The 15,542-nt window shown below is 36.8% G+C and overlaps 1 protein-coding gene and 2 non-coding genes across 3 annotated transcripts in view; 1 reads left to right on the forward strand and 2 right to left on the reverse strand.

Moving 5' to 3' along the window:
* Nucleotides 1–15,542, forward strand: part of RpL9 (ribosomal protein L9) — a 375,798-nt gene that overhangs the window by 83,726 nt on the left and 276,530 nt on the right. The gene's annotated exons all lie outside the window — the stretch shown is intronic.
* Nucleotides 12,139–12,209, reverse strand: TRNAG-CCC (transfer RNA glycine (anticodon CCC)). Its single transcript has one exon. It is a non-coding gene; the product is annotated as a tRNA-Gly (tRNA).
* TRNAG-CCC (transfer RNA glycine (anticodon CCC)) lies at nt 15,275–15,345 on the reverse strand. The gene has a single exon. It is a non-coding gene; the product is annotated as a tRNA-Gly (tRNA).

Genomic DNA, 15,542 nt, shown 5'->3' on the forward strand with positions numbered 1-15,542 from the left:
TATTTTAAATAACATTCAAGTCTTGGCGATGCGAAACACTAAATTTTACATAAATGTATTTATTATTATTATTATTATTATTATTATTATTATTATTATTATTATTATTATTATTAGTAGTAGTAGTAGTAGTAGTAGTAGTAGTAGTAGTAGTAGTAGTAGTAGTAGTATTAACTCGGGAAACTCAGAATTGTAGTTAAACAGGGTGTAAAGCACTCGGAGGTTATTATGTGCTCGTTAAAACCAAGTACAAGTGTAACGATAGGTCAATGAGCAATTGTCTTACAAATCCTTTTTATCATATGTGTAAGAAAACTTGCCAAGATACATATTTCATCTTTCCTATAAATTATGATGAATTTGAGGAGTTTCAGTCACAGATTGGGAAATCTAAATACTCCTAAGGATATTCAAAGGAATCACTTTCTCTTTATAGACGTCAAATTGCAGAAATGCAGTAATTTCTTGCTCCAACGTTAAGTGGTGCTATTTTCAAAGTTAATAATAACTTATATTTACATATGTACATTGTATTTTACTATAATTTTAATATTGTAATTATTAGATTTCCAATCTATGCTATGCATAAATGTCGGAAGTCTTATAGAATGACTTCGTCTGTCCGTCAGTCCGTCCGTATGTCAATGAGAATTAGTACAAAGACGGAAAAAAATATCGAAATGCAATATTTTGCAACCAATTCAGCTTCCCAAGAATAGATTATATCTTCGCTGTTAACCGTATATTCAAACTGGAAGTGTGAACTCTTTTGTGGCTAAGCGGTTAGCGTAGACGCCTTTGGCCTGGAAGATCCAGGCTACGCTCTTTTCCCGGCGGGAGCTCATGCGGTTCGTATTCTATGTTAATGTCCACGTCTCATATAGCCTCACTGCTGAAAAGGATGCTAAAACTCAAAACCATTTTTCGCCATAGAACAAAAATGGTAAAAGATAACGGTAAGTAGTTTTCTTCAATCCATCCCGGGTCTTAAGAGAACATATCGCCACAATCAGAACACTACTAAAACCGGAAGTGGTTGGAATTTACTGCTACTTCCGGTTCTAATACTCATTTACATAGAGCTAGAATGGAAACGATATCGAGATGCGACTTTTTGTAATGATTCAGTGTCCCACAAATAAGTTCCATTTTCTTCCTTAACCCTCTATTCAAGCGTTTCCCAACCGGTGTGCCGTGAATGGGCCGCTGGCGTGGCGCGAGGAATCGAAACAAAATTATTAATTTTATAGGAATCCAATTGCAAAGCGTAGGGAAAAATGTATATTTGTATTTCACATTACTATGAACCTCTACTATGAATCTACAATTATAAGTTCCATACCGGGTTAGTGTTCTGTACATTTCTAATGTTGAAAAAAGTATTTGTTACCATTGTTATGACCATTATTGCTTCTTTATTGTTGCAGACTTTTTCGTAACTTGAAAATTTAAAATATCATTCAATCCTTTTGACAAATTACCTACATTTGTGTTTTAGAAGTAAAAGAGATTTGTTTGTTCGTTTATTATTTAGTGATCTTCCTTCTTGGTAAAAGGTTGGATACAGTTTTTAAAAAGAAAGCGTATTTTTAAAAACCTGAGTCCAATATTTCATTGCAATTGTTTTCTATTTTTAAATTAGAATGAAAAATAAGCATAATGATTTACCACGGGGAAAAACTAGTGATAGAGCTTTCTTCTCTGTAAGAAGGAGATCAATAATCACAGAAAAATACCGCTGTGTTTTATATTTAATCTATAAGTGTGCCGCGAGAATCCAAGTAACACCCGTAGTGTGCCGCAAGTTGAAAAAGATTGGGAAACGCTGCTCTATTCAAACCAGAAGTGGTTCAAATTAACCATTTCCTGTATTAACATTTATTCCCATAGAATAAAAATTGTAATAAATAGTGACAAACGGGTTTCTACCTAGGTACGATCGATACAATTTCTTAGAAGGATATATTACCACAACCCACTGCACTCTACCAAAATCGGAAGTGGTTAAAATTTACTATTATTCCAGTACTGATTTCCGCAGAACAAGAACGGTAAGAGGTATCGAGATGTGGCCTTTCTAAATCGATTCAGTTTCTATACAGGTTCCATACTCTCCGTAACCGGAAGTGATTCAAATCAAACATTTCCAGTTTCAACAATTATCACCATAGAACAGAAACGGTAATAAATAGCGAAAAACAGCTTTCTGCAACCGGCTGTCTCAAAAGTAGAGTTTATATGTTATTACAACTCGAAACACACTACCGAAATCGGAAGTGGTTAAAATTTACAAGTACTTTCAGTTCAAATCTGAACTCAATAGAGCAAAAATTGTAAGAAATATTGAGAAGCGTTTTTCTGCAATCGATTTAGCGTCCCAAGAATAGGTTCCATCTACTCCGTTAACGCGTTATTCAAAACAAAAGTGGTTCAAATTAGCGAATTTCGGTTTCAACATTTATCGCCATAGAGTGAAAACAGTTAAGGTATAGCGAGTAGTGACTTTTTGATATGGATTCAGCATCTGAAGAACAGGTTATATCTTTGATCTTATTAATCTATTGCAACCAGTAGTTTTACATATACTACTTTTTAAATTTGATTATTCAGTTCGTATAGATTAGAAGTCTAATGTAGTTTCGCACTATGAAACGAAACTCACTTGTTCAAAGGTTTAAACTGAAAGTGGTAATGGATTTCTAGCACTTCCTGTTTCAGTAGGAAGAAGATAAATGTGGAAGTGAAATCTATTCTTGGGAACGCTGTTTTGGTTCCCAAAGCTTGCATCTCGCTATCTACTGTTTTCGCTCTGATACCTATAAACCAATGGGCAGGAGGACTTAACATTTCCCATCAGGTGCGTCATTGGAGAAGGTAGGGAGGTGGTAATAGCAACACCTGAGTTTGAGAAACTCATGCTTTTTAATAAACTGTATACTAATATACTAATAAAAAAAAGTGAAACTGTTATGCGATGGACAATCTCTGTCTCCTCCCTAACAAAGTCTGTAATGACGCTACTGTTTCCTATGCTTACACATACATACATACGTATACGCACAATTTGAGATCTGAAAACTACATACAAAATAAACTGATGATCTGCTAATCTGGCATATAGCCCTATTGTGTAAAATGGTGTATTTTTTTTTTATTGAAGAGAAGACTAAGCATCTTGTATAACCGGAAAAAATCAGATATACTGCAATGTATAAACTTCTGGTCATTTAACCAGAAGTCTTAACTCAAGATCGCGTGAAGATGTGAACAATAAACGTACAAATCATGAAAGTGAAAAATGAGAGCATAATACTACACATTGTCCTTCGAGGTAAATACACACGCATATAAGCAACTCATTATATATATATATATATATATATATATATATATATATATATATATATATATATATATATATATATATATATATATATATATATATGTGTGTGTGTGTGTGTGTAATGAAGTCGTTGACTTACAAAGAATTCTCTGGTAGTCTATCTGTTTATAACGAAAGTCAACATCTTGTAATTCTTATACATTGTATATAGATAAGAAAGGATCAAACATCTGGCTGCGTCATTACCTTCAGAGAAACACAAGAGTTGATGACTTTTTCTTTTATTTTCTTTCGTGTGTTAATAGTCATTCATAAAATATCATCGTGATAATCATCTTATTTTATCCTCACAGTTTGTTTTCATGTAACCGATCTTGCTGCACCAGAGTGGAGTGACTCAGTGTTGCAATAACAAAAGTTTCAACTTGAAAACATTATTGTTTCGTATTTACAGAGATTTTACTTGTATATCTTTCTCAGTAGAGAACAGAATAATGTTTTCAAGTTGGAACTACCTCCGATTGCAACACTAAGTCGTTCCACTCTGATGCAGCAAGATCAGTTACGTGAAATATATCTATAGAGTACGCTGTCATTTAAATTCAAGGAGGCTTTTCTTTGGATTATATCAATTGAGTATGAGTGAAGAATTAAGATTGTCATGTCTAACGTTCGAATCTCCCTGTCGGCTATTCAGATTGGAGTTTCTTTTCTGTAGCACCAAGCGAATACCGGAATAACACTATTAAATGTGCATTCTAGCTAACTTTCTGCCTACTTCCTATTGCTAATATACTATATTAAATGTAGACTGCATCCTACTGTCTGCATCTATAGATTTATTAATAAACTAAGAAATACTATTAGCTTAATACGAATTGCCATAAATATGTCAGTGGTTAAATGGGTACGGGGAAAGTTGGTTCAGAGAACTCTTCTGTGGTGTGCAGGCCAGTTCTACTTCACGCCACGCATACTTTGTAGTCGGAAATACAATAAATGTGGTTTTCTCGACATACTCTCGCTTTTTCTATTCACAGAGGATACTTTTTATTACTTTGAAGTCCTAATCTATGTATAAAAGAAAATATACACGAAGACAATTACGTACTAAAAATAAAATTCATTGGAATATCTTGGAGATCTTTCGAACGATATTCGTGGCGGCTTTTTATTAGTGCATAAGGTGTTGCAATAACACAGAATTATTTGCTTACATTTAGACCCTATGCTTAAGTCCTGATTTAGGCCTCGTTGTTGCTATATCCACACGACACTGAGACAGTAGTTTGAGAATAATTTCGTAGCTAATAAGTATAATGGTGTAATTTTTATATATAACTTGAAGAATTACATTTCTTACGGTAGCGCGCGCGCCTTTGGTACACGGGTCCTGGGTTAGGATCCCAATTGGAGAGCATTTAAATTTGAACGCCTTACAGTGGTTCAGATTCCGCCGGTAGATCCAGGTCTCATATAGTGTCGGTGCTGAAAAGGATGCTAAATTAACAAATAAAACAAATTCCCCACAGGAAAAGTTGTTTCCATATAGGTGTAGTTCAGACAATTCGGGATGTTTGGGCAGGATGCAAATAAATCGGTGCACTGGAGTTAAAACTAAACGGAAAAAAGTTTATCTTCTGTTACCCACAGAAGATACTACATAATGCAAATCAAAGCACCTAAATGACAATTTCATCCACTCTTTATGTTTTCCCCGCACTACATTATTCTCCTTATTTTATTGCTATTCATATATGTTAGGGTTCTGTATTATCGTATTTTTTAACAGTAATACATGAATGTTGGTTGGCAATCACCACGAAAGTTTTCTTTTAGTTCACTGTCTATAAAAGAATGTTAAAAAATGCAAAGAAAAATGCAAAGTGGAGGGTTTCAACCCTTTCTGGCTACCTTGTCGTTTTATATATGCAGACAGAAAAGACTAAATTAGCAGCCGCAATATTTTCTTGACATATATTTACCATAAGAAAAGGGTTTTGTTACTACCATACAGACCACCTCCTATTTGCCTCTTAAAGCAGACGTTGTATGTGTGTTTTCTATCCCTTTGAAAAAACATTTTATTGACAAGGAACCAGCAGGTAACTGAACGTTTCCATTTCATTTCCTGCAGCTTCTGTCAACCTCAGACGGCTTCTGTAACTGAAGATCGCAACAGGATTTCCATATTTTTACAACACTGTCAATCATTTTTGTATTGCCGTCCTTCTGAGACTTTTTATGTCTCCAGAGTAGATGCAGAATGAGATCCAGTTTGTTTTCGTGTAACAGCTGTCTGTAGAAAGTGTCATCAAAGATCAATGGGGGGGTGGGGGGTGGATACATTCCAATCAGTAAGTTTAGGGCACAATGGAGGGGTTGTGTTATGAAGTAGTTTTATCTGTGTTCTTCATAAGTGAAAGAATTATGCACATCTATGCATCGATATTTTAACGTTCATATTAAAATTTAATTCAGCGCCACTGCTGCGCAGCCAGTGATGGAATGGGTCACGAACATAGGCGTAAATAGTACCCTGGCAACCCCCGTGGCGCGGGGAGCGCACAAACTCCAGGGGCGCAAAATATATAGAAAGTAAGGGCACATAACTAAGGGTTGCGGGAGGGCGCTGAAGCCTCAAGTTACTCCACTGGTCACGAATCTGTGACCCGGAAGACCCAGAGGCAGTCAGACCCACTATCTATCAGAACCACGCCTCGGAGACCCATGCCTCGCAGTGACCTGGTCTGAGCCAGTGATCCAAAGGCAGTCAGACCCAAGATCCACCAGATCCTGTGACCCGGACAGACCCATCCCTCAGAGTGACCTAGTTTAAGCCAGTGACCCAGATAGACCCAGAGGCAGTCTGACCCGTGATCCATCAGATCCAGTGACCCGGACAGACTCATGCCTCACAGTGACCCCCAGACTCGGATTGCCCCATAACCCAAAGTGACCTGGTAGGATCTGGTATGTGTAAGCCTGTTTTATTGCTACTCTAGGAAACATGATTGTTCTCTCTCGCATTGCCTTTTCACTAAATATAATTTTCTTTCTTGTTTGTTGTTTGTGTTTATGCGTAATGTCATACGTAGAATCAAACAAGAGAATGTTGAACATCATTATTGAACTTTAAAAATCTGCTACAATGCTGCTGCTTTTCTGGGTGGTAAAATCTGTTTGACTCACACTTCATATTTTAGTTTGAATTGTGTGTTTTACCATGTATTTCATCCTGAACCAAGTTGCAGTAAAGCTAACATTTTTTTTTTTTTTTTTTTTTTTTTTAACTTTCGTGTAACATCTTATATTCTAGACTAATTATTTAGGTTTGCAATGTTGCCCATCCTTTCAGGGAAACTTGATACGTAAATCTTTCCTATTAAATACGGTTCAACCAGAACAGAAACAAAAAATGTCATTATACTGTGCTAATGTTCCTTGGTTAATTGGACCTCAACATTTCGTTTCAACACCACGGTTATAATACGATACGCAGACCAATAATTTAAGGTGGAATCCGAATCACCATAAACGTTAAACTTCTAATCCTTTTCCACCTTAAATCGAATCTGAGACACACGTGCTAATCACTTTTCCCTTTTTTCAATCCGCGCCGCCCGGGACAAATGTCTCCATGGTTTTCACATCAATCTTTTTTAATATTCAACTTGTTCCATTATGACAGGAACACGAACACACAACCTTCGAGAACAGTTAAAATCGTCCATACTCTATGTTTCATTATGGATTGCGCCTCGTGATTGGAGACCGAACCCCTGATACTACTCGCCTATTGCTACCGGCTCCACTATACCAGGGGGGAGGGGTGCTCATGTTCGTACTCTGATATGAAGATATATATTAAGTTCCAGGATTGGTTTCATTGTGACGACCTTGTCCTACCAGTTTCAAACGTTAAATCGCCGCCCCTGGATATTAATTGTACGTTTAATACTTCTCAAAAAGTAACGGACTGATTATCTCTGAAGATACATGTCCAGTTATGAATACAACATCACTGGAGGCTACACAAAAAATAAACTCGCAGGAAAAAAAAATCCCCACTGTAAAGACTGTTAGTCAAATGCTTTTAAAATAGACATTAAAAAAGAATATCGAACATTCTCTCAAGGTCACAAAAACGAGAAAGGCAAAAGTTAAAACAAAACTGCTCTAGGTTGTGACTTATTATGTAATCAGACAATTTAATCTGGTTACTGAACAGAAGACCATTAGGCATATGAATGAAAATTAAATCCTACGTGTTTGTCCTTTTGATAAGCAACCACCTAACCAAGCAGGCATCATTTCGTTTACTCAGCAGCTTTGAGATTATATACAGAATCTATAGCTAAAAGATCAGGGTTAATAATATGTATAATTCCGCAGAAAGAAAACCCTGTTATATGATGAATCACCAGATAGTTAAACTAAGCTAAGCTATAAGTTTACCACCTCAAAAAAGTGGAAGAATATAGCACGAAGCCACTTTATCCAGTGAAAAGGGATAAATTTGAGTTATAAAATATTAATTATTTGCAGTGACTTAAAAAAAGTTCAGATACGAATGACCCAAAAAAGGAAAGAAGGAAGCGGTTAATAATGCCAAGAAGCATGGGCTCACGAAAATGTATTTAATTTCATAAGATTTTCTTAATACAAATAAAAAAAAAAGTACCAAACGTAATATAGCAACCAGGGAGATCACCCCTTCCCCTAGAATTTTTTTTTTCGGGCGCCCACGCCAAGAAGCCATCGCGAAAAGTATTGTGTTAAAAATCTATTATGGAAAGAAGTAAAACAGAATTAAAAGCATTGATGAAACCATGAATTCTATTGGTTACTATATACAGTGAGCAAAATAAGTATTCGTCAGCCAGAACTGAAGTGTTTGTACGCATGTAATTTGCATTCAACTCAATAGTAAAAGGAAGAACTAAACACAGACATTTCATTACACTACATATTATACATAGAAAACATAGAAATGAAGTTATTTCTCATTCAAAGCATACGAAAAGGGCACAAATTAAAATGAACTAAACATATTTCACGCCCAAAAAAGTATTCGTCTACAAAGAAATACTATTCATCTGCAATAGCTTGGTTTCTTGTCCCACAACTTTTTATTACTTTGTGGGACTTCCTTTTTTGCCATATGACCTCCTGCAACCTGCTTGGCATTGGTCTACCTAAATATTCTGTTGTTACCCTGGTAATTTTCCTCCATTCCGTTAACAATGCGTTTTAAAAATCAGTCTTATTTGAAATACGGTATTTTCGTATGTTTGTTTCCAGAGAGTGCCATAGATGTTCAATTGGATCAATGTTCGGTCATAGTGGAAGGGTTTCCATCCACTTCGGAGTATTGTATAAGATACCACAGCTTCGTATTCAGGACAGTGTGTTTCGGGTCCTTATCTTGAATGAATATGTAATCCCCTGCTAGGCCCATTTGCTCAACACTCGTGAGAAGATGTGTCTTTAGATGTTGATATATGCCTGTGTGATCCATTTTTCCCTCAATGAAACAATTCCTCAACCCCGTACGCACTCATGCACCCCATACAAGTACGGAGCCGCCCCCATGCTTCACTGTAACTGTAAGATTATTTCCCTGAAGCTCACAATTCTTCTTCCTTTATACCAGAACTCGTCCATCTGATTAAAACAAATGAAATTTGCTTTGATTAGTGAAAACCGCATTTTCCAGAAGTCGAATATCTCGTTTCTGTGTGATTTGCATACTCCCAGCCCTTCTTTCTGTTGATTTTGCTGATATATGGTTTTCTGTGGGCTGCTTTGGCTCCATATCCAGCTTTTTGGAGGACGTTTCTCACTGTTTGCACTGACACTTTCTTTGCAGACTCTTGTTGGAGCTCCCCAGTTATGAGTGGTGCACTCACCTTCGGATTCTTCTTAACTTTACGTACGATGAGACGTCTATCTTGTTGCGTTAGTTGTGATGGACGCCCACATCTCGATAGATTCTTGTATGTTCCCGTCTTTTCAAACGTATATATGAAGTTTTTAATGGTGGTAACAGGCCGACCAATCATATCACTGATCTCACTAAAGGATATACCGTTACCAAACAATCGTATCATCATTCGTCTTTCCTCTTTTACTTGTTTTTTTTTTTCGGCCCATTTTGTCTTCCCCTGCTTGTTTTCTGTTCGTTATTGACTGCAATAGAGCACACACACACTCTTCGACTTCACCTCACCAACTGACAAGCGTCTGCAGCTATAGTACCAAAAGACACGCGTTACAAAGAGTGTGTTGCTTCAGGTATAGAACAAGACGAATACTTTTCTGGCAATAAATGTGACCTTCTGCTTTACTGTAACCTGTAGAAAACGAAAGACAAAGTTTCATTTGTTTCTTCCTTTATTTGAGCTGGAAAGTATAGACAAACCTATGGGCATATTATTGTGCGATAGAGTCTTCTTCCCTTTAATATATGAGACAATTTATATTTTATGCGCTTTGAGACGGAATACTTTTTTTTGCTCACTGTAGTTATTTTAGGCCAGGGATGGCCAGCGTACCATGCTACGGGAGCCACTGTCTTGAATGGTTCGCGCAAGGCAACCACATTCGTTTAATCTTTGAAAACAAATTAGTAAATAAATTGTTTTTAAGCCAAACTACTCAACACGAAATGGCAGATTGAAACCTTCGCTTTTTCCTTTCTAGTTTAATGTCCCATGATTGCGCTCCGAAGGGTAAAGGAGACGATGATGATAATAATAAAAATGGTGAAAAGAAGAAAGTGGGAGAACTCCACTCACCCACCCCACAGACACACATAGTGTTTGTCTCACTTCCTTCATTCCGTTATCGGTATTTCATTTATTCCTATCATTACCGTCTCTTTAGCCTACAGGCCATAACCGTGGAACATAAAATTGAAATAATTATTTTTTTCCCCAACAATAGTGTAACTTTATTCACTGTCCAGTACTGTCCAGTGGGAGGAGGAATTTTATTCCAAAAATAAGTGGGGAGCCCCATCCCTTATAAATAAAAATAAAACTGGAATAACAGCCTTTCGCGAGTCTAAGCCTGCTCCAACGCCATCTGTTAGCGACCGGTGGAACCACATCGAGCCTAGCGACGAACACGAAATAAGCGCGTAGCGTTACCCTGTCTCCAACTGGCGGATGGCGTCTTTCTGGACTTACAGTGACCCTCACGTCTTCATTCAAGTAACTTCCCAGTTTGCCTCACGACGCTATGTAAACACCAAAAATTAGGGTACAAATTGCTGGTAGTCAAACCAAGGGCCATGGGGATGTAAGTAAAATGTTGTAAACTAAGGAGCTCCCATTAGTACTACCAAATTGAAATCTTTTTTAAAAAATGAAATCTCGCATTTTCCGTACAAGAGTGCTCCTTTCTGGTGAAGAGAGGTTCGTGGTTTTCTTGGAGTTTTCCTGTCCCGTCTCCACATCATTTGTTTCATAATCATTCACTTCCATTTATCATCCGTCTCCATTTAGTCTCCGGGTCACAAGCGTGGGACGTTAAAGTATTTACTGTATATTTAATTTCGTTGCCGAGATCTCAGAAAATTATCAAACGTGACAAGTCGGAGGAATTTCAAGCTAAGGTTTTGCGTTATACACTGTAGACACATGACTAAACAACGCACATCAAGACGTCTCGCTTGTATTCATCTACGTAGAACACTAGACACTTCATTGTCTGCATATGTCAGCCAAAATTATGGACCTGTTCAAGAAGCCAGACGCATTGTAATGGTCGTAAGAACAATTTAACGTGGTATAACTGGACAGAGCGTGAGCTTTAAAAATGTTCCAGTATGATATGAATAGTGTCGGCTGGCTAGTATTTAGAAGATGACGACCGCCAAAACAAAAAAAGAAAAGGCAAAGGTTAACTACGAACCGCTCGTGATCCTTCTCAATAAATTCTTCATCAAACAAGCATCGTCAAGTGTTGGCTTCGACGGTTTATTGCAGCCGAAATCACACTCAAAGCGAACTATATTACTTTAGCTTAATGTGTTAAAGAAGTTCGTAAATATATGTATCAAGAGAATGGAATTTCAAAACTGGAATACGTTCCGAGGTAATAATTCTTTTTAAAAAAGAAAGATATTTAAAATTGAAGTTTAATAGTAAATAGATACTGATTTTACAATATCTCGTCATTGATAATTTCCTTCAATTCTACCGTTGACAAATATGAAGCATCTCTCTCTCTTTTTTTTTTCCTTTTTTTTCTTTCTTGACTCTGGGCCCTATGGACAGGGAGCTACGTAGCACACGAAAAATCACATCAGAAGGTACAAATTGTATCACCCTTACCATATGGTGCAGGTTGGCCGGGAATGTAAGATGAACATTGTCTTGCGCTCCAAACTGGGGGCTTTTGGCTACAGTGAGCCTAAGAATTTTTGGACAAGGGTCAAAATTTACGTCATAATTTACAAGAAAATTTCTTTCGCCGTTTTGTTTTTTCCACGTGCCAATCACCAAAACACTTCGTAAGGCAAAACACTTGGGGGCCAAATCCTCTTAAGACATTTTTTTTTAAAAAAAGGAAAGGACTAAAAATTACGTCATAAGGTATAAGAAAAAAAACGGGGTTTGGTGCGGAAGGATGCCCAAAACTAAAAGCTGGTCCGTAAAAGAAGATTCAAAATTATCGATTGACAGTCTTCGAATCAACGAAAACAGTGTTAAAGAGCAAATCTTATCAACCATTTTATCCAACGTTTTGTATTACTTTATTGGGGTTCAGATATTAAAAAGGCAGAGTGCACCGCCCGGGAATCGAACCCAGGTCGCAAGAATGGGAATCTTGCATGATACCACTACACCAGCGGTGCTACGGTATCCTATCACTCTTAATCACTTTGACTAGTTAATGCGCTACTAAATATGTGAACACTACACTTAATGAATAGTAATAGCATTTACGTTGTCCAATAACTTACACGTTACTTGATCAGAAAAGAGTTTATTGGCCATAAATATGCGTTCTTTCATTCTCTTTTTACGTGTAGAACTGCATTGTATTCGGAATCACATTAAAAAAAAATAAAAGATGTGTTTGTGTTGCAGCGTGTTATAGTGAATCTCAAGGTGTATTTTGGAGCTTTTTCCTCTCTCTCTGAAGCAACATGCAACGAAACTTTTTTTTTTTTTTTTTTTAACTGGAGAAGTTAAAGGTGGGGTGCTGACTGCCACGGGTGCTGACTGCCACAGCCAATTATTGGTGCTGATTGCCACGACTGGCGTTGACTGCCAATATCAAGGTGCTGACTGCCACGATGGCGTGCTGACTGCCACGAGCCTGAGAGAAAGTTGCAAGACGTAACATTACCGGACGCCAAGAAGCATGAAAGAAACTAGATGATCGTGTTGTTCAGACCAACACCTAACAAAGGTAAACAGGTCTCTGTATGTATACTCATGTCCAAAATTATTGTCACATGATTATAAATATGTTGTTCTAGTAATATAATTTGATAACGAATTCGCCCGGTATTTCTTATAATGTTAGTATGTGTATAATCGGCAAAGACAAGTATGTGGTAAATTTCATGTCAAAAGAGCAGCAAATAAGAACAATAAAACGAAAATAAAATTTTCTTGTCCATTTAATTACATTTTATTTTACTCATTATGATTTTCGTATTTATAATTCTTTTCCTATGAAATTTATCACAAATATAAATTTCCTGATTATACACATAATATAAGTATTAAAAGTACTCTGCAAAATTATCAAATTATATTCTTACAAGAAGACAGTTATAGATATGGTACAATAATTTTGGACATGAGTGTACTTTCAGTTTTGTCAGGGAGCAGTGCGTACAAAATTGGTACGATTTATGTGTTCTCACTTGAACTCTCTATGTCAGCATGAACTGTGTACAGCTGTGCAAATTGTTTCGAGCAGCTCTTGAAAGTTCCATCAAAAAAGCACTGCTGGCTGTACTCACAAGGGAAGTTCAGGAGAAAGCATTTGCCTGCAGAGAAATAAGCATGTCATTTGAAGTCCCAATTCATGCTGATTATAAAAAGCTAATAAAATTTCTGTACGGTTGAGAACGGTTCGAGATATTCAACTTGGAAGTTTATATGAGAAAATGAGGATATACGCATTTATACGCGTTAAGTATAACATAATTAGTAACGAATATTGACATACGAATTGAAAGCTATCGGAAGTAACGGAAAAAAGTGTTTCGCAATAACTAACGGGTTTGTTAGATACAATTAGTCATTACATTGTTCAGAATAATCATAGGTTAGAGATGAAAATTGATCACTGTTGTTCTTCTGTTTTATGAAGAAATGACGCAGGCAAAATACTCCCTTGCACCATGAACATTTTATATGTGCAATTGTGTTGCATCCGTCAAGAGAACAGTTCGCAGAACCAAAACAAAAAGCAAATTCGACAAGTGATTCAAAAATTATAGGCCTATAATTTGTTCGTAACCTGCCTTGCAGAACGCAAACTGAAACAACCCAATGTATCGCTGTGATCGGAAGTGATTCGTATGAACACGAACTTTATTTGATTGTTTCGTTCGTACATTATAACGTCCAGATGAAGAAGATTCATACTATGTATATACAAATCTCCTGTCATAATCTTTGATTGATCGGAATCAAAACACATCAAATGGTTGCACAAATCATGTGCAATTCTTGGTATCTTCTCAACCATTAGGTCTTTGCCATCCGTCATGCAACTTGTAATGGACAATTTGTCTGTGAATGGACCCCAGTGATCAAGCAATAGCAAGTTCAAACCATGAGGCTTCGCCATGGGTGAGAATACTTAACGCATTGAAACGTGCATCCACTCATTTTCTCATATAAATTTCCAAGCTGAATATCTCGAACAGTTCTCAACGTACAGGAGTTTTATTACCTGTTGTAATCAGCATGAATTGGTCCTTCAAATGACATGCTTATTTCTCTGCAGGCAAGTGCTTCTCCCAAACTTCCCTTGTCAGCTGGCTTCAGACCATCATATCCATTAAATAATACAATAAAACAATTAATATAAACAATGAAATGTGAAAATTGTACATATAACAGAAAAAACAATCCCTTTATAAACTTCCAAGTGTATGTCGTTCCACTTAGTGAGCAACTTTGTTACTTATAGGATGCCACATAGATTTGCTGTGATGATTACTAAATTAATCCCTACTAAATTAATTAATAATCATAAATTTAGTATGAGGGATTAATTCCTCTCTTTCCAAATACAGTTTCTCCCAGGCTCGTGGCAGTCAGCACGCCGTCGTGGCAGTCAGCACCTTCATATTTGCAATCAGCGACAGTCGTGGCAGTCAGCACCAATAATTGGCTGTGGCAGTCAGCACCCGTGGCAGTCAGCACCTATCCGAAGTTAAAGCGTGTTGTCAAATTACGTAGAACATTGTAATGGAGTACAACGGAAATAGATTAGCAAAAACTTCTTACAGCTAAATCTTTGTTATGCTTTGACGAAGGCAAGAGCTTACATGTGCTGTTTGTTCTCTCGTGCGAGATGAACGTGTCATTCCATGCATGTAGCTATACTAACAGAATGTGGGGATAGAGTTTACTAGTATAAATGACATTTACTACCATTGCCAGGAGGGCACATTCCATATCGATTTGCATCGACGCAATGCAAAATTTACGTTTTATTTTGTGATATTTTATATTACTTTTTGAGTTTACAATTCGATGTCAGTGGTAATTTCCTTCAATTCCATCGTTGATAAATGTCAAACATATTCTTTTTAAATTCACTCTGGATCTTGGGGATTGACAGTCTTCTAATCAACAAAAACACTACTAGAATTAATCTTATTAACATTTTTGTCCAATGCTTTCTATTTAATATGATGTTGAATTCATATTTTTTAAAAAACAACTCTGCACCGCCCGGGAATCGAACCCGGGTCGTCAGAATGGGAATCTTGCATGATACCACTACACCAGCGGTGCCATGCTTCTTTACGCCTCTTAAACTGTATGACTACGTTCTTGAGCTACTGACTACGTGAACATTTGAACATTACACTTCATGAATATTAGTAATAGCGCTTTGTAAAACAGCATTGTATTCTCGTATTAGACGAAAAGAAAAGTGCGTCTATGCTAACTGTCATGCATTATAGTGAAACACAAGAGGATATTTTGGC

The sequence above is a fragment of the Thermobia domestica genome, chromosome 5, assembly GCF_964235325.1.
Source record: "Thermobia domestica chromosome 5, izTheDome1.hap1.1, whole genome shotgun sequence".
NCBI lineage: Eukaryota > Metazoa > Arthropoda > Insecta > Zygentoma > Lepismatidae > Thermobia > Thermobia domestica.